Genomic DNA, 21,428 nt, shown 5'->3' with positions numbered 1-21,428 from the left:
TCATAAAAAAATAAGTATTTTTAAAACCATCATGCACAGCCCTCCTATCAAATTGCCATGGCCTTTCTAACAACAAATAGCTAGTATTCATGGGCACAATGTCACACACAACTTCATCTTTATACTTGTCTATGAAGAAAGGAACAACTACTTGCTTAGTCACCTTAACATCACCATCATCATTTAGCCATTGCAACTTATAAGGATGAAGATGCACTAAGGTGGGCAGATTAAGTTTCTCTACTAAGGTAGTAGAAGTAACATTAGTACAGCTACCACCATCAATAATGACATTACATACCTTGCTGAGAATAGTGCATCTGGTATGGAAGATGTTCTCTCTTTGCTCTTCCTCTTTTGTTGCATGTGCACTTAAGGTTCTTCTGACCATTAACATCTCCCCAACATCAGCATACTCTACTTCCTAATCACCATATGCTTCATAATTCTCTTCCTCTTCGCAAGTCTCATCTTCACTCTCTAGCTCCCATTGGGCTTCCCTCAACACCATTACTGTCTTGTTGGGACATTCTGAAGGAATGTGTCCATGGCCGAGGCACTTAAAGCATTTTATGTATCTACTTCTTTTGGGAGGGGCTAAATCTACTTCCTTCTCCTTGCCCTTGCACCAACTGGTGCTTTGGCAAAGCTCTCCCCTTTGTCATGCTTCTTAACTCCACCTTTATCACTAGTAAGTGGGGTGCTAGTGTTAGAAGGTTTTGTGAATATTTTGGTAGTAGTGCACTTCTATTCACCTTTCATTCTTTGCCTTTCAACCTTAATGGCAAGTTTGATCACATCCTGCAAAACACATATGATTGCAATTCAACAGTATTAGCAATTTCATAATTCAAACCACCAAGAAAACGGGCAATGGTTTGTTCTTGTGGTTCCCTCACATCACATCTCAACATCAGCATCTCAAATTTTTTAACTAGTCTTCCACACATGTTCCACCTTGGCGCAAACTTTAGAGTTTGATATACAACTGTTTGTAATATTCAGGTACAAATTGCTTCTCCATGATTCTTTTCATTTCACGCCAAGTTTGTACATCATCAAGCCCATCCCTACGTCTTTGAGCCTTTACGTTCTTCCACCATAAGTTTGCATAATCAACAAACTCAATGGAGGCAAGTTTATACTTTTTTGCTTCGCTGTATTCCTGATACTCAAAGATTTTGTCAACTCTTTGTACCCATTCTAGGTACTCTTCAGGTGAGCTGGTACCTCGAAAGGTTGAAATCTTCACCTTGATGTTGTCTCTTTGGCCATGTGGATGCCTAGGCAGGTGCTAATCATAAGCAGGTTCTTTATCATCATCACCACGCCCTTGCTGCCTAGGACCATTGCGCTCTCTTTGTGGCTATAGTGCAACTAATCTTGCCAAAGCTTGTGTGATCTGAGCAATTTGCTCTTGCATTGCATTCTGCTGTCTTTCAAGTCTTAGCATATGTGCTTGATCCAATATGAGACCTCTTAGAACTGGTGGACGCACCTCTCCTTCATCAGACATGTTGCTATCACAATCAAACTCACTAAGTGTTTCACTCGGTTAAAGGACAGGTTGGTTCACTCCCTCACGTGTTTGCACTCCAAAGGCTTCAAAGTGCTGCTTAACCAAGGCTTTGATACCAAACTGATGTGCCTTGTGAATGAGAGAATGAAATTGATTAGTTATAAAAAAATAAGAAATTCTTCTGGAATGAATCGAGGAACAAGAATAAGCAAAAATTAAGCAATATAACACCAAAATCAACTTCAACAAAAAAATAAAGAAAGGATTTCTTTTTGGTATTTTATGAAAAAATGATTTCTTTTTGGTATTTTATGATTTAAGATGCAACAGTAATGAAAGACAAAAATAAGAAGATAATTATGGAACGTAAAATTTGATAAGAGTAATCTCGCCATAAAGATTACAATCCCAATAAAGACGCCACACAAGGAACTCTTGTGATAAGTCAAAACTTCGCCATAAACAAATAATGTTTGATAAGAAAGACGAAGCAGCACTTGCTATTGATTAAAATACAGAATGCTCTAAACTTATAAGAGTTGGCCTTTATATAGACTAATTACAAGCACTATAAAGGAAAATAGTAAGGTTACTAAATAGGAAGTTTGAATAGTCTTCAAAATAGGAAATAATAATCAAATTTTGAGAAAAAAATACTTTAGAAATCTGCCCATAGAGTGATGCACGAATTTAAGGAGATTTGATGACTTTTCAACCTTATTTCCTTCCTTGATTGAAAGATATTTCAATCTCCTTCTGATTTCTTTGACTTGGTCAATTCCAAACAGCAAATAAGGACCTTTTACACACATATGGCTTGTTTCTTCATAATCAGCTCATTATCTTTATTTTAACTTAAGCCCAAACATTTTAGTTTGCACCCATCTCACATGCCCCATGAACTTGCCAAGTCCATCCCAACTTCTTTAATTCTGAATACAAGCAAGCAAACTAATGAGCTTGCTTTTGAACCTAGTCAATGGGCACTCGTATGTCATGTCATCATATGGCACATCACCAACCCAACCCATCATTATACAAATTAATGTGATCTGGTAATGCAAACTGATCCAACTCTGACTGTTAAGAATTTGTCCAGTTGGTCAGTTGGTTGAATTTTAATCTTGCTGAGTTTTCACTTCATGATTTGTGTGTTTAACTTAACTTGGTACCAATCAAAATGATTTTCATTCTATAATTAAAAAGTCAAATCAATTAATTATACAGTTTTTTTAACCATTTTACCTTTTTTATACACATTATTAATTTTTGTTATATCATACAATATTTTTGCCTACCAATAAATTAAAATAACAAAAAAAATTAAATTAACACATTATCATATTTAAATAATATGATAGTTAAAAGTTTAAAATAATAGTAAATTTTAAATATCATAATGTAAATATTCCCTCTAATCCACCACATATAATAATGAATATGTAGTAAAAAAAAAAAATTAAATGAACTAGAAATCTTTAATTCAATTCTAACTACATTGCCTAAACTTTGCATGAATAAGCAATACTAAAATTTGTTAATTTTATAATCTCAATCATTCAAAATTCTGCCAATAATGGACTACTACACTCCTATTGTTGATTGACATAACTCTTGAAATTCTAAAAAAAAAAAAAAAGCAAAATATAAATTAGACAATGTAGCATATTACTATAAGGAAGCAAAATTTTAATTACTATTATACTGCTCTCCAAAATTTTAAATACTCAGAAACTAATTACATATATTTCTTTTTCATAACAACACAAAATCAAAGAAATTTTTTATTAAACAAAGAATTTCGCCTGCAACCAAATAAAGTAATTAGCATATGTTTTGATTTATAATTTCAGTGCCCAACTGAAAGTCTGAAACCCATTTTATAGTCTCAACCAAATAAAGTTGCTGCATTCACATAAAGGACAAAATACAAAATATTCAAATGAATCATCTAGCCATAGCCAATATAACAATGCCTTTAATGGATTAAACAAAAGTATCATTTCATATCCAGAAGGCAAAGCCATAGAATTGTTTACACCGAGCTGTCAAGTACATGCTCCTCTTATAACATAATAAAACAGAAGGTACCATGACTATACCACCATACTATATTGACCATGACTATACTATAGTAAGACAGGGCTATTTACAAGCAATTCTATGACATTTCTTTGTTATATTTAACTTCACATTAAAAGTGTCTTAGTTCAAGTATTGCAGAAACCGAAAAGAGAAATAAAGCAGAGACATATAAATCATGGAAAGAGAGCCAAGCCCTTGTAATTGGTTTTAAGAAGGGCTGTTGGGACTATTGGGGATATAAATGTGCATCATGGTGAACGAATTAGACCCATTAGAGAGAAAAATTCATCTAGCTAGGGGGTAAAATACTTTTGAGTTAGGCCCAGAATGGGCTCAAATGCATGAACTGTCCTATTATTCCTCGCGACGTGCTGGCTTTCAATGGGGGATTTGTCCTCACAACTCAGAGTTGCTATTATAGCTAGAGTTTCTATTTCAAACACCTCTTTACCTCACACTCCTCCTTACCTTAATTTCAAAATTCCAAATAATAAAAGCACCAAACAGCCATAAAAAATTTAAAAAAAATACAGTAAACTCATTGTAAAGAGATCTAAAGTCTCCAGATCACAATATCATAGAGTAATTGGATTTCATAGTCTTATTTAAAATTAACAGTAAAAGTACCAAACACCTCAATCTCAGAATTACAAATAATGAAAAAACCAAACAACTTAATCTCAGAATTCCAAATGATAAAAGCACCAAGGTAACTAACCAGGAGCGGCGAGCTTGACCTTTCTCTTTCATCGTCTGACCATTCGCTGGGCTTTCGCCTTCAACCTTTTCCACTTTTTCACCACTCTGTTCAACAGGCGCGCACTCAGCATCCTGAACATGCAATCTTTCCTTATTTTTCTTGGGCTTCCTACCACGCTTCTTCCCCAACCTATTACCTCCGTCTCTTCAATTCTTTATGGTTTATCGCGGTTTACGTCGCCGATTACACTGTAGAGTTCTTGATTTTCCGAAGATTGCGTCCTGTGGCAAAATATCGCCGCCTCATGCTCCGCCTTGGATCCACAAGACTCCGGGGAATTGCCGTCGGTTTCCGGCAGTTCCGTCGACATATCAAGGGTTAACTCCGGTTGCTGCCGCTTGCCACCACGTCCCATGGCTAAAGAACCGAGAACGAGAGATGACCATAGAACGAGAGATGACCACAGAACGAGAGATAAACTGGTGCAGAGACCAGAGAGAAATTATTTATCATAGAAAGAAATAAAATTATGGAAGAAGAAGGAAGATAGGGGTTTTGGAATGAAAACAGGTTTGGGATTTAAGACAACGAAAACAGTAGGTAGGGATCTCTTGTGGCAATTTGACATATAATCTTTTGTTCAAATGATTGCAAACATAGAATTTATTTTAAATAAATTTTAATTATGTTTTGTAAAATTAATTTTACTGTTTATAAATTAATTTAAATTGTAAAATTTAATTAAAATTTATGTAATTTAAAATTTATTTTATTCATTCTTTTAAATATTTTTATATTTTTTTAATTTTTTTATAATTGAAAGTTAATATTAATTTTTAATTTAATAATATTCTATTAATTAAGTAAAAGAATAATTATTTATAAATTAGAAAATATAATAATTTCAAAATATATCGTGTATTATTATTTAAGAAATATAACTTTTATTTTCATCTAATTGATAATTTGAAATTTTATGATGTTTCAATATGAGAATTTATAAATTAAATAAAAAATTATAAATATATGATAATAGTAAAAAAATTTGAAATTAGCATAAAAACTCTATATTTCATAATTTTAAATATTTTTATGAATACATAAATTTATTAATAGATTAATATTTTTATTATAAACTGATAAGATATTTATATAATAAAATAATAAATGAATACTTTTGAATTAAAGCACAGTATCTGAATTCATTGAAATTAAAAATATTAAAATTAAATTATTATTTTAAAATATCTTTAGCGACAATTTTATTAAAGATGATTATTGTGTCACTCATACATATTAATACATTATTAATAATTTTAATAATAAAATATCAATCGCTAAGCATTTAGCGATGGATGATTAATTTTAAACTTAAATGTTGATATATAACTCTAATCAATTAATTTATTTATTTAAACTAAGTAAAAATAATAATTCTATCTTTATATCAAAATCTATTAGTAGTGTATTTAAACTTTCTTATTTTGAAATTCATGTTGCTTTAAAAAAAAGGGCATTTTAAAATATATTTATATTACTTTTCAAGTTATAATAGAATTATATTATAAAATAAACTTCTGTCTTTTATTTCCTTTTTTTTAATTTTAGGATATTATTATTTTTGTTTAAAATATATTAATGTTTAATAACCAATAAAATTTAGTCCTTTATTATCATAATACAAAATAAGTGAGATTAGAAATTTTAAATTTATATAAACTCTAAAAAATATTTTTATTGATATTTTATAAATAATATAAATTATTAAAAGCATTTTTAGCAAAAACAATATCCCTTTATACATTTATATATATTAATTTTTTAGTAAAACATGTGTTGCATGTTATCATACTTGTTATAAAAACTCATAAATTAATTTTTTATATAATTTTCTATTAATTTTTTATATATTATATGATATTATTATATTATTATAAATATTATATTTAATTATTTAAATTAAAAATATTAATTTTAATGTCACTTCAATTAATTGCATAAATAAAAATATTTATCAATTTAAAATTATTTTTTTATTCAATTATATTTTTATGAAAGTTATGTATTATATTATTAACATATAATATTAACTTAATTATAAACTTAAATGTAATACGATTTAAAATTAAAATAAATTAATAATAAATGTAAAGCACATTGAATTTAATTCATTTAGACTTTATTATTTTATTTTTTAAAAAAAGTTTGATTTGCATATATTTTATTTTAGTTTTTTATAATTTAAAATAATGCTTACTTGTATAATGAAATTGCATATTTAGATTAATATAAAAGAAAATAATTTGTTAAATTAAAAAATAGAATAAATTTTTAAATGAATTTTTATTAGTTTACTACATTATCATTATAAAATTTTTATTTTTATTATATTAATAACTTGAAATTTTATATTATCATATTGTTTAATACAAAAAATTTTAAAACCTATTTATTATAGTAATTATTAAATATATTTAACAGTATTTTTATTTTTTTTAAATTATATATATTATAAATTCATTATTGATTAAAATATAAATATAAATTTAATCCAAATATATATATATATATATATATATATATATATATATATATATATATATATAAACTAAAAACATTATAACAAAATTTTCGTAAAATAATTTATATAGTCTATTATTATAAATGCAACATATGTATTATTTGTTTAAATTTTAATTTTATTAAAATTAAATTATTTTTCAAAAATATAAAAAAATATATTTTTATAAAGTTTATTTCATCTTTAATTATTTCTTTATTTTGGTATTTAGTATGAGTAGATAAAATATGATTCTCGATTTAATTATTAATAGAAAATTAGAACTATATTAATATAATAAGATAAATTTAGTCTAGTACAATTTGACTCTTATAATATCTCTTTTATTTCGATTCTTATCTTTTCTTTTTTTTTTCATTCAACAGAGTAACAACCATAAACACCACCATTTTCAATGCTAAAAAGAATAAAAATAGAAAAGTATAAATAACGTAATAATATAAATATAAATATAAATAAATAATCTATTATTAATATTACTCTTTTATTTATTATTAAAGCAAAAGGTAGTATTTTATAAGTAATATAATGCTAGCTCTATAATAATTATTTTTAAGAAATTATGCTTGTAATAGTATAAATATACATAAAAATAAATTAATTAGTTTTAAATTTAATTATTTTTAATTTTTTTGCTAGTATTTATCTTTAATTAAAATTAAATAAAATTATTTTTAAATTGTTCATTTAACAAATTTTAAAATTAATAATTATCTTTGGATGATTTGTATTATTTTTATTTTCATTTTTTATAAATTATAGTCATCAAAAAATTTTATTTTAATTAATATTCATAATTTATAAATATTAATATATTGTTTCATTGCAATAAAAAAAATCTTATATGGAAATTAACTTAAAAAATAATATGCAACTAATAAAATATTTTTTAATATTTATAATAAATAACTAGTTGTAAATATAAATTTGAAAAATTAGATATTAATAAAGTATTTTATTTAATATTGTAATACATTTTAAGAGAGAGAGAGAGAGTTTTAAAGGATTTAGATAGTTATGAGAGGGTTTCAAATATAGCACATTGAAAGAATAATAATACATTAAATAAAATAGATATATGATAAAGAGAGAGATGATTACATAGGGAGAGAGTAATAATATATGCAATGAAATAGATATATAGCAATTGGAGGGAAGAAAGAGGATACATATAGAAATTAATTATATATTAAGATAAAGAGATTGACTGTTTAAGATGTGTGTGAGAGAGAGAGAGAAGGGAAGAGGGAGAGAGAGAAAGGGGGAATATATGAAGAGAGTAAGTTTCAAATTATTTTAAAAAATTTTAACAAAAAAAAATTTATATTTGTATTTTTATTAGATTGATAAATTTAATAGTTATTAGAGTATTTTACCCATATTAGAATATTTTAAAGCTAAGTCAACATTGAATGTTAACAAAAATATATGGCTTATTAATTTTTTTTTTCTACTTTATCAGGTCAATAAAAATATCAATTAATGACGATTATAACATTTATATATATATATATATAGGGCTAATAATGGATATAACAACTAGATTTAGCTATTTTACATACTCACTCATAATTTAATACTTTTTAAATTAATAAAAATTTAACTTGTATTTTATTAGCCAATTTCGAAGTGATATTAGCCCAATATTATGAGTGATTACTAGATAAAAAATTTGGCCCTATATATATTTTTAATTGAGTGACTTTAAAAATTAATATTTTTACGCAAAATTTATAATATTAATTTATATTTCCAAAATTAAAATGTAGACTCATTAATTTTTTATTAAATTGGGCTAAAAAATTTTTTTAAATTACTAGAATATTGGCCCATTAAAATTTTTATTTTGTTAAATGTGAGAGATAACTAAGAATATGCTCATATTTAGTATGTTAATTAAAATTTGTAATGACATATATTGGCCAATATATATTGACCTATTTAAATTAATAAATTTGAATGATATTCTAGTAATAAATTTTTTTTTATAATTCTTTATTAATGGCCTCCATTTAAAAGAACTCAACATTCTATTTAAGTTGGACCAATTATTCAATAACTTAAAACATTAGTAAAATGTAGATATTCATATAGTCATATAATGGGCCAATGAAACTTACCTACATTTAAATTTTATGATGATTATTAATTTTTTGGCCATATTTACTAGGCCTAGCTATGGACTCATTTAATTGTTAAGTAAATTATAGCTATTTGCTCATGCCTATTCTGTTTTAACCTATATTATTAATTTTACAATAATACAATTTTTAATCGCAATATTTTTTATATACCTAAGTTGGTGTAGCTATTTTGCTTTATTGGACTAAAATAATCTAAATATTCCACACTAACACCAATTTGAATATTTTAAATGGAGAATTTAAGAAATGGCCATTAATATTGTGATGATTAAAACACATTAATGCCAACCTTTTAAAAATGTAATATCTATAATTTACTCATTTAAAATACTCCATATATTTAAGTAATATATTAATTTCCTTTATATAATAAAAACATTAAATTATAAGTAAAGTACATAAAATAACATAATCGTCTATTAACATGGGCTAATATTCTAAGTATATATTTGTTAATAAGTTCATCATTATTAAGATATGTACTTATTATTTTTTAAAAGTTTTCATTTATAGCTCATATTGAACTGCTCTTAGCCCACTAAAAATGTTAAAAATTAATACTACTAGTTGGATATCATTAATATTAGTTATTAAATATATCTAGTAGGTTAAATATTTATGTACTCACTTTTTATTTTAGTTTTTATTTTAAAAAAATCTTAAATGACCAATTGCTCAATATTTGACACATTAATACGCATATTAAGATTACTAATGGCTTAATTGAGGAATTAATAAAAAAATTTAATTACTTATATTAATAGAATATCAAATATTGTGGGCTAATCTTTGTGAAAAATAAACCAAATGCTTTCTATTAAAGTTTTTTTTATTAGCTCAATTAAATAAAAAATTAATGAATTTATATTTTAATTTTGAAAAGATTAGTTTTATTAATCTAACAAAATTTGGCCAATTAGATACAATATTATTACTTAATTTTTAATTAACACAAATCGTTTTATCCGTCATTGGCTTATATTTTAAAAGTTTTTTTATTAGCCCAATATGAACTCATTAATTTAAATAATATTTTTATTTGATTGGGCAATTGTGAGATGGACTTATATGAGAACAACTTGATATGGAGTCTATTTTTAATATTAAAAATTTTAGACTAGACCTAATTCGAACTTGAGTAATATAACAGAACTTGAGTAATATAACATAATATTAATGGGCTTCTTTATATCTAAATATAAATACACAAAACGCCAAAGTCAAGTTGTTAAAAATTTTGTGTAATAACTAAAGTATATAGTCAGCAATTAAAATGACATTAATTTGAAATTTTTATTTTTGAGCCAATAAACTATGTTTTATATTTAAATTGACCATTATTAACAAATTAATGGGCCAATATTTTAATTGGTAATATTCTATTTAAACTAAATGATCGTCATAAGTCTTTTAAAATTTTGTTAATATTTTTTATTAACTGATATCAATATATTAACCCATTAATTTTTTTACTTTATTGGGCTAATAAAAAACCCACTAGAATATAAAAAATCTATTAGTTAAAACTATTATGAGATATAACAAAACTAATGGCCCATATTTTAATATATAATATTGGCCATTAATCAATGGATATTGGCTAATTTGAATTTAATGAGAAAATTGTAATACTAATTTAAAAAATCAATTAATTGGGCTGAATTTAAAAATATCATCATTAACAAAAAAAAATAGTAAGTTTAATATTAGTTAAATAAATTGGATGTCAATATTTTTTAAATTTATTTTTAAGTAATAAAAAATAAAAATTAATCATAAATTGATATATTTTCATAATGTTTTATCAGACAATTTAGATTTATTTAAATTGAGATTTTTTTATATATCTACAATTTGTTAGCGCAATTAAATAGAATAATTATGAGCCCATATTCTAATTTTAAAGATTAGTTTTAGTTGACTTAATAAAATTGAAAAAAAAATACTAATACTTTCATAATACTAACAATTTGAAGCATATATGAAATTTAACAAATTCTTAATTGAACTTGGAAGTTAAATATGTCCACTTATTGGAACATTGGAATAATAAAAAAAATATTTTAAAATTTTGTTAAAATTTATTTTATTAGCCCATATTTAGAATAATGAATTAAATTTCAGTCCAAGTAATTAAATAACAAAATCTAATTTAATGTCACTAATTTTATTCATATCCATTTAAATTATTGCCCCAATTAATAATTTTAATTATTATATCCATCATCGCCAATTACTATTTAAATTTTATTATTTTTTATTGGACTCCGATAAATAAGTTGAAGTTATTAGTATTTTTTTATTAATCAAATTTAATGAGTCACATCTCACCACCTTTGAAAATTTTTCAATAATCGAGAATTAGGCCAATAACATTACTATAAGAATCTTTTTTATTATTAGTGGATATCACCAAAAAATGTTATTGGCCCAATTAAATATGCCATATGTATCCATATTTTATCAAATGCTATTTTATATGCTCACTCATATTTAATTTTTTTTATTGACACAATTAAATAAAAAATTACTGAGTCTATATTTTAATTTTAAAGTAATATTTTTAATTTAAAAGTTTATTGGCCAATAAATTAATGAGTTGGGATATTTCAATATTTTTAAATACATCTAAATGTTTTATATATTTAATATGTAATTTGAATCTATTTAGGTAATAATTTGAATTTTTTTTATTAGTCTTAGTTGAAAAATTAGTCACCGATATTTTTTATTTGGCCATTTTTAAAATTTTCCTTTACATAATAAAAAGATTTATAACATTAATTTAATATTTTTAAATTAATAAAATGTTGACCAAATTTGGGCCATAAAGTAAAAAAAAAATGGCCATTAATTTTTATTAGCCCAATATAATAGTTCATTTATATTTTTATTGGATAATATTTTACACACCTCATATTTAAAATATTCTAAATTAAAAAGAAATAAAATTTTGTTAATATAGGTAGGTCATTATTAAGTCAATTTTAATGGAAATTTAAACTTATTAGCCAATAATAACCAGTAGATTCTTAAATCGGCTACTAACGAGGCCATATTCTAATAATTTGAAATTTTTTTATTAGCTCAACTTATTTAAAATTTGATTGACAATAATTAATTGTTTATATGGGCCAATTAATATTTGTTTAAGTCACAATTTGAATTTTTTTAAATATTTTTATTAATTAAAAAAATTTAAAAATATGATCAACTAATTTTTCAATTTTATTATCAGCCCAGTGCCCAATTTTATTAAAACTATTCTCATTTAAAAGAATTGAACTAATAAAATATTTTAAAAAATCCGATTAATTGGGCTACAAAATATTGGTAAAATTAATGTTTAGGCCATATTTTTTTAATTGTGAGTTATTATAATTATTTTGGTCCATTATATCATTAAGTTGGCTCAATCAAAAAATAAACTTTAAATTATTAGAATATGTAATAAAGTAAAAAAAAATATATTTTTAAATTTTAAATTGTGAGTAAGGTACATAACATAACTATTATAAAAAATAATAGATCAAAATAATTATAGTAACTCATACTTTATTAATGTTTACACTAAAATAATTATTTTATTTATTAATTACTTTTACTGAGAAGCCAGAACACAATCTTAAGTGATATACTCAATATTTGGCATGCCCGTGCAACCGTAAGATGTGAGACAACCAAATTGCTTATTAAAAATGAAACAATTACAAGTAATATATTTTTAAATATTGTTCAATTTTTAAAAAAAAAAATTAATTGATATTTCTAAATGATATTTTAATGTTAATTGTTTTTATTTAATTTTTTTTACAACTTACTAATATTTAAATTACCTAGTAATTTTTTTTTATTTACTAGAATATTGATTCATTAAATATTATTTTTAATTTAGATTAGTGACCCAATGTTAACAAAGTATTAATATGTTCACCAATTTTTAATTTAGAGTGAATTCATTAAAAATTGATACAATTCAAATTATTATCTTAATTTATTACTTTTAATATTTATGATTTAAATTATTATTTTCTTTAAAATTTAATTTTTTTAAAATTAAGACATTTTGTGATTAAATACAATATTTAAAAAGTATTTATATTATTTATTTATACAAAAATATTATTTGTCATATGTCACCCTCTATAATAATAATAATAATAATAATAATAAAAGGTTACCGATGGCTATTAATTTAAAGAAATTAGCTATTAATTTATGATATCACATTCTTAATATATATATATATATATATAGTAGGTAGATTTTCCTTTGGTGTTGCTATATAGGCTTTTAAATATATTACATTTACACTAAGTGGCAATTTTAATTGCATTTATTGATGGAATTTTTTTTTCTTTAAAGGAAATTAACACCCATGTTTATTTTAAAGGAAAATCAAAACTATCAAGTGGAATATTTTTAAACACATTTACTGCAGTTAAATTTAGCTGATTATTTGCCAACTCAAAATATTTAATTTTAAAATTCAACGTATATTATCATGACTATCTAGTTATTGCCGTAACTAAAGATTTGATTTCCTTTAAAATATTTACTCTAAATTAGAAACAAGCATCAATGGATATTTAAATTTTTGTGAGAATCAATGATTGAATTTTTTAAAACATGTCTAATTATTAAAGGTAAAATATTCATTAATTTTAATTTTTTTTTTAAATGGGAAAGGTCAATACTAATTTTTTTTTTTGTATTTCCTAAACAATTGTTAGTTTTTACCCAAAACGTTTAGTATTTCATTAAACCATAAAAAATTAAGAATTATTATTATTATTATTATTATGATTATTATTATTATTATTATTATAAACAAAAAATAATTTATGGTCATAAAATAAAATTTATGACCATTAAGGTTACTAATTTGAGGGCAACTGCTAACTTATTTCGCTAATGTTTTAGAGTTTTAATATTTTTAAATACTAACGTTAAAATTCTTTCAATTAAAGAATAATTTTTTTTAATTAATAATAATTTAATGGCCTAATTAAATTTGATATGAATTTTTCTCTCTTTGCCTATAAATAATTGATAGTTTTTTTCATTTGACACACACTAAACTTTATTCTTCTTACCAAACATTCTCTCTCCATCTAATTACTCTTAAATTCTTTTTTAATTTATTGTATTATTTATATTGCTTCTTTCAACAGTTATAAGTCTCAATTCATAAATCTTATTATTTTTTATTTTTATTTTATTTTTGTTACTCTATTAAGCATAGTAAAATTAAAATAAATTAATTTTTTTTGTAAAAAAAGAGTTAAACTGATATAAATTATGAATTAAATTAAAATAATCAAATAAAATTTAATATTATGTTGTAGTCAATTAATATAAAATTAATCTACATTTTCTATATAAACTCACTCAAATACACAATCTAAACTCTTTTGTATAGTTAAAGTTACAAGTCTTTACTACAAGAGGTTAGTAGTAATTTTTTTTTCCATTTCCTTTTTATTTGCTTTTTTGCATTCGGTTATTTTCCTATTTTAGTTAAGTAACTATATTTTTATACATAAAAAATAGAAGTGCATCGAAATTTGATAAGAATAATTGGAAATATTAGTTGAAGTCAAATAAAATAAAATAAAATGTATACAATAATTTGGTAAATGAATCAAATTCTAAAATAGTTTAAGTTTATATTCAGTAAATTTGACCAATAGCATTAGTAAATTTTAAATTATTTTTGTAAATAAAATAATGTTATTATATTTTAAATACAATAATTACATAAACTATCATTAATTTATGTATAAAAAGAATGAAAAATATAATTTTAAAATAATTTTGCCATAAATAGTTTAAAAAGTTACTATTAAAAAGAAAGAAAATTTGTTTAAATAAAATTAATTAAGCAAAAATTTTTAAAAAATAATTTAATAATAAAAATTTATTATTATTTAAATTATATATATATATATATATATATATATATATATATATATATATATATATATATATATATATATATACACACATACTACCATGCACACCAGTATTTTGCTAGTTAATGGATATAACAGCTAATAAATTGAAATAGTCCATACCAATTTAATTCTAACATTAATTTGTTTTTTTACTTATTGCTTTAAATGTGTGTATATTAGCTAATTAAATTGTGAGATATATTTTGTGAACCATACTAGAACAAAATTCTTAATTGTCCATATTTATTAGCCAATTAGACCTAATTGGTAATATATTGACTTATTTATGGAGATTAGATAGTCACTCAAAATTTAACAATTAGTTAGTAAATGATTATAGCATCGTTTGCTAGGAGCGAGTTAAATTAAATTAACATATTCTATCATTTTAAATTAATGGACCATTAATATAGTCATATTCTAATAATTTTTTATTCTAATAAGTTTCAAATCATTATAATATAATTTTATTAAATTTTTTATTTAATCAGGCTAATAAAAAAGTTTTAAATTATGTGGCTTATACAACTAATATGGATATCAATTTTAAAAACTAAAACTATTCTATTATAACACACATTTTAATTAACAAAATTACTAATTAATCGTCTCTAATATGGTCTAGCTAATAACACCTAGAATATTGGCTACTAATTCTAATAATTAATTAGAATATTTAAATCTAATAAGCTTCAAATTATTGATTTAATAATGGTACATATAGTTTTTTATTTAGTCCATATTTTAATTCTAAATAAGCTAACTTTATTAGAATATTGTTTAAATTAATGAAGCCATATTCTAATAATTAGAAACTTATTAGAATAAAAAATTATTAAAATATTAATATATTTATGGCCTAGTTTAAAGTACTCTAATAATGTGAGGCTAATATTTTTAAATTAGGCGATAGTTAGGTCTAGTTGGATAAATATTTATAGTACTTTAATATTAGTTTGCTATATTTTTTAAAAATGACAATTATACCATTTAAATTTAAATGAACAATTAATTTAATGGATATGAGTAATTATGTAAAAATAATATGGCCCCTAATAATAAAGTTTGAGTATGTAAAAAATTAATTGTTACTTTAAATGAGTACTCTAAAAAAAAAATCAACATTAAGCTTCAATTTTAAAAATATCAATTAATGACTAATTAAATATCAATCCCAACTAATTCATTTTTTTTATTAGAGGCCATATTCTTTTTACATACTCAAAATTTATTGTAAACATTTAGACCAATTTAAAGTTATTATTAAATTAATTCTCTTAATAACTTAAATAAGGCCCAATAAAATAAAAAAAAATTAATGTATCAATATTTTAGTAATTTAAAAGCTTTTTCTGTTAATCTAATTAAACAATAATTTAAATGGGCTAAATTTAATTGTCTCTCACGTTGGCCAACTTACTAAATCATGATTAATGAAGTAATTTCCCACATCCATTAACTGTCTGATATTTTAATAAGCTTCATATTAAAATTTGAACATATCCATATTAATTATTAAAATTAACAAATTAATATAGAGAAATTTTAAATTATGGGGCCCATATTTAATTCAAACTATCAAAATAGAGACGATTAACGATTAATAACTTAATGAGTTGAATTAAACTTACTTTGAAATTAATATTACATAGATTTTATGGTTAATATTAGGTATTTTAATGGTCATCAATCATAGACAAATATTTAAATTATTAATAAAACCACTAAAAAAATTCTTTGTTTACCCTTATTGTGAACTCATTAAATATAGCTTTAAATTATTAAGATTAATATATATTAACCTTAACTCAATTTTAAATTACTTAAAATAACATTTTATTAAAATATTATATGGGACCAATAATTTTAGTATTTTAAATGGGTAATAACATATTACTAAATTCTTAACATTTTAAAGCAATTAGCTTCATTAAATATAAAAAAATAAAGTTTTAAATTATTAGAATATGGACTCAGTAAATTTCTTATTTAATTGACTAATAAAAATATCAATTATTTAAAAAATAATGGACCATTTAGTTTGGTTTAATAAAACACCTCATATTTTAATCTTCAAATTATTAGAATATGACCTCATTAAATATTTTTACTTAATTGGGCTAATAAAAAATTATTAAGATTTTTTTGTAGAAACATAACTGATAGTTAATAAATATACCATATTTAAAGTACTCTAAATTAAAAATTTAAATGATTACAAAAATTTAGATAAATATAAATTATCGAATATCAGATTATATTTAATTTAAATATAACTAGAATATTGGCCAACTAAGTGACCTAATTTATTTTTAAATATAGCCCATTTTTTATTATGGTAGGTCACTCGCAAAAAATATCTAATATTAATAATGTATTTTTAAAAATTTAGACTAGGTATTTAAAATTGTAACCTAAATGCTAACAACTAATAAAATAGATATTCGCTGAAAAATAGAATTTAAAATTAGAACTTTAAGGTATGTTAAAATTATGTTCTAAAAAACATTTTAAATATTTTTACTAGATAACACATTAATAAATAGGAAAATTTTTATGGTGAATTAACATTTTAAAATATTTTTAATTTAAAAGCTTCAAAACGTAAATGGCCCAACTTATTTTTTTTTAAATATTTCTTTAGCGAGTTGTTATGGGGTCAATATATGTCTGTCCAAAAGATTAGTTTTTAATAAAAACAAAATATTACTTAGCTATAAAATTTTCGAAGTACTTTTTCACTCAATAAATTTTTTAAAAAATTCAAAGATTAAATGAAAAAAATATGTTAAGTTAATTAACTATTTAAAAATAATTTTATTACTAATTGGTGGTCAATTAATATAATAAAAATTAAATTTAAATTAGTTGACCTGTATACAATAGCCAATTATTAAACTTAAATTTTTTAATGGATTTAATGTAAATGGCCAAAAAAATATGGACTCACTAATTATAAAAAAATTTTAATTTAGAATACTTAAAATGTAGATAGATTTTTATTAAAAGTATGAATTTAATAAACATACTCATATTCTAATAATTTAAAATTTTTTTATTAGTTGAACTTAATTGAAAATTTGATTGCTGATATTTTTTAAATTTATTTTTAAGTAATAAAAAATATTTAAAATGAAATAAATTGTGAGGAGTATAGTTAGTTTAAACCAATTAGAATATTCTTTTTTAATAAAATTTAACGGGACAATAAATATTAGCTCATATTTATGTTAGGTTGCTTAAAATTGATCATGAATTTTAGCTCATATTAATTAAATAAAATAATTGCAACATTTAGACTTAGATTTTTATGTATTTAATTCACATTTTAACATTAAGTACATTAAACAACTTAATGAATTAAATTACGTAATATATTTAAATTAAGTTAAAAATGTTTTCTGATAACATACCTGTAACACCATAAATTTTTAAATAATTATTTTAGATGTAAATTATAATATTTTATTTTATAAAATATTATGGAAATTAAATTGAAATTTTTTGGATTTTTAAAATCGATTTTGATTTTCTTGAGATAATAAATTTCATCGATTTTTAAAAATTAATTTAAAGATTGTGTGATAAAATTAAAAATATTTGGACTCTACAAATTTTTTTCAGTTTTTGGTAATTTTTTTAGAATTTTTGGGCCTCATTTTTGGTCTCAAGGTAGAGTAAAAATTCAATTTTGAATATCTTGAATTGAACCGGACTAAATCGGATCAATCGAATTGAACCGGTCCCCTTCTTTTTTTTCTTCCCTTCCCTTGTGCGTTTTGGCTGCCCTTATTCCCCTCTCATTTTCTCTCTCCTCTCCCCTCCCCACCGTTGGCCACCATCTCCCCTCCCTTCCCCAGTCACCGGCGCCTCACTCGGAAGCTTCCCCGCCGCTGACCGCTGTCTGGATCGCCAAAAAAATGTGTCCAAACCTCCCTTCACGCGCAGTGCAATGCTTCATCTTTGGGGCCAAAATCCGTCCGATTCGGCCACCAATTGGACTGGGTCCACTCTCAATCTCCTTCTACACTTCAAGAGCTTTCCAAAGATACCAAGAACACAAATTTTCGTCGAGCGGTTTGTTCGAATAGAGCTCGAGAGTTTTAACCCATTTCAATTTTTGGGCTAAATTTCTCCCAAACTGGAAACCCTACGGAGATTCTGAGAATATCAGCGTGCTCTACTCAATGAGAGCTTCGCGGTGATATAAATTTTAAAATTTTGACATTGAGAATCTGGTAGATCCCATAAACTTCACAATATTTTTTTGAGCCTTTAATGAGCATATTTAATTAAATAAAAATTATATTCTAACTTCTGGTGTTGTGGGCTTCGCGTTGGTACTTTTATTTCATGGAAATTCTATCGACACCTGGGTCAATATTTTCAAACCGGACAAGCAGATTGCCAAAATTATCTCAGAAGTAGGCTAATATTACAGTCATCACTACCATTTTCAGACGCCCCGGATGCGTTCAAAATATTAGAATTGGTATAAGTAAACATAAACTTTAAATTCTCTTATTTACCTAGAACCGGGTTTAAAATAAAAATCTACAATATATTCGTAAGTGACTAGAAAATTTTAATACCTTTTGCAATAGTCTTACAGCATTGTTAAGAACCTCGGAACAAAATTTTAGAATTTTTAGAGCTAGTTTCAATGATTTCTGTAGAATATCAATTTTGATTTCTGTAGAATATCAATTTTAAGGACTATAATTGAATTTTCTGAGTATGTGAGTTTTGCCTGGTTTGGAGGACCCAGGAGGGGCCATGTGATGTTATTGAGATGTGGGTTTGGGACTTATGATTTTAGAAGTGTGATTTGAACCACTTTGCAGGTTAGGTAGGTCTTAGGTACAGGGAAAACTCTGTTGGATTTTCGATATAAATTAGGACATCTTTTGTCTCTTTAAAATCTTATTTTAAAGTTAGTATTGATAAATTTATAATATAATTATTTAGGTGATCAGGGTCAACCATCTTCCTCTACTCAGCTACCACAGTAGCTTTTGATTAATCTGTGAGTAAATATTAATTTTATTTATGATTTTAATATTATTTTATATTCAAGGCATGCCCATGCATCAATTATAAGTATATATATATATAGCTATTAATAGGCATGCCTTGTGTTGCATTCTTACATTGATGAAATCGATGTGCGTGTCACCTTAACGTAATTTGAAGCTCTGTGTGTGTGTCGGCACACGTATAGTGTGGTACTAAATATGAGTAGGACGGGCAAATTGGCTAGAGTTGGTTTTGCTGGGGCTCGATCCTTTTTCTAATAAGTCGGGGTGAGTAGGAGTGAGCGGATTTCGGTTTGAACCGAAAAATCGAATCGATCCGAGTCAATTTGGTTCAATTGGTTTGGTTCGACTTGATTTTGAAGAGAAAAAAATCAATCAAACCGAACCAAACCGAATAGTAATTTTATATATTCAAATCGAACTAAATCGAACCGAATCGATTTTTGAATTGATTTATTTTTATGGAGAATTTATGAATTATATTTAATTATATATATAAATTATTTAATTTCATTGATTAATATTTATTAGGTTCAAACCAAAGTCAAAATTAGATCAAATAACTTAAAAATTAAGTCTAAATTTAAAAATCAATCAAAAATCAAAACCGATCAGTTTGAACTGAATCGAACCGAAATAGAGCAATTCGTTTTGATTCGATTTTTTATGCATTTCGGTTTGATTTGGTTTCTAAAATATGTAATTCTGTTTTCATAATTTGATTCGGTTCAGTTTGAATCGAATGCTCACCCCTAGGGGTGAGTATAGCTTTGTGTTGATGTTGCTGACCCCCGCATTTGAATTATTAAGAGAAAGTCCCCCTCAAGTTGATCTCACTGGCTAGCATTGGATTAAGAGAGCTGTATAGGGAATCAACTCCTATATAGATACGTATATTGATGTGATAGATGGGTATGTGAGTGTTTCAAATTATTCTTTGTGTGAATATTGTTTGAATTTGTTTAGATGTGTTGGTATATATTACATTTCATCCTTAAGAATGCATTAGCCCTAGATAGTTATAGAAATTGTAATTAAAATCAATAACTTACTCTATAAGTAGAACGCTCACTCCCATTCACCTTATTTTTTCTAAGTTACAGGAGGATCTCTTTCTTGTGATTAACCTGTTTCCTTTCTCACATATCTTTTAGTAATAAAATCACAATTTCATAGTATTAATTCAAAATCTAAAACTCTGAATGTGCTAGAAGTAGTTTATTTGGCTTAGGATTGTAATAGTTTATTTATTTTGAAATTGTAAACCTTTATCTATGTATGTGTGAATATATAGGATGGGTATTTATCTTGGATGATGGAGCTGAGCTCCCATTTGATTAAATTGCTATGTTGATGATTGTGAGGGCGAGTTGAGCTCCCCAAATTGATATATTTTGTGATTATAG

The sequence above is a fragment of the Hevea brasiliensis genome, chromosome 13, assembly GCF_030052815.1.
Source record: "Hevea brasiliensis isolate MT/VB/25A 57/8 chromosome 13, ASM3005281v1, whole genome shotgun sequence".
NCBI classification, from domain to species: Eukaryota; Viridiplantae; Streptophyta; class Magnoliopsida; order Malpighiales; family Euphorbiaceae; genus Hevea; species Hevea brasiliensis.
Note: the sequence above shows the minus strand (reverse complement) of the source record.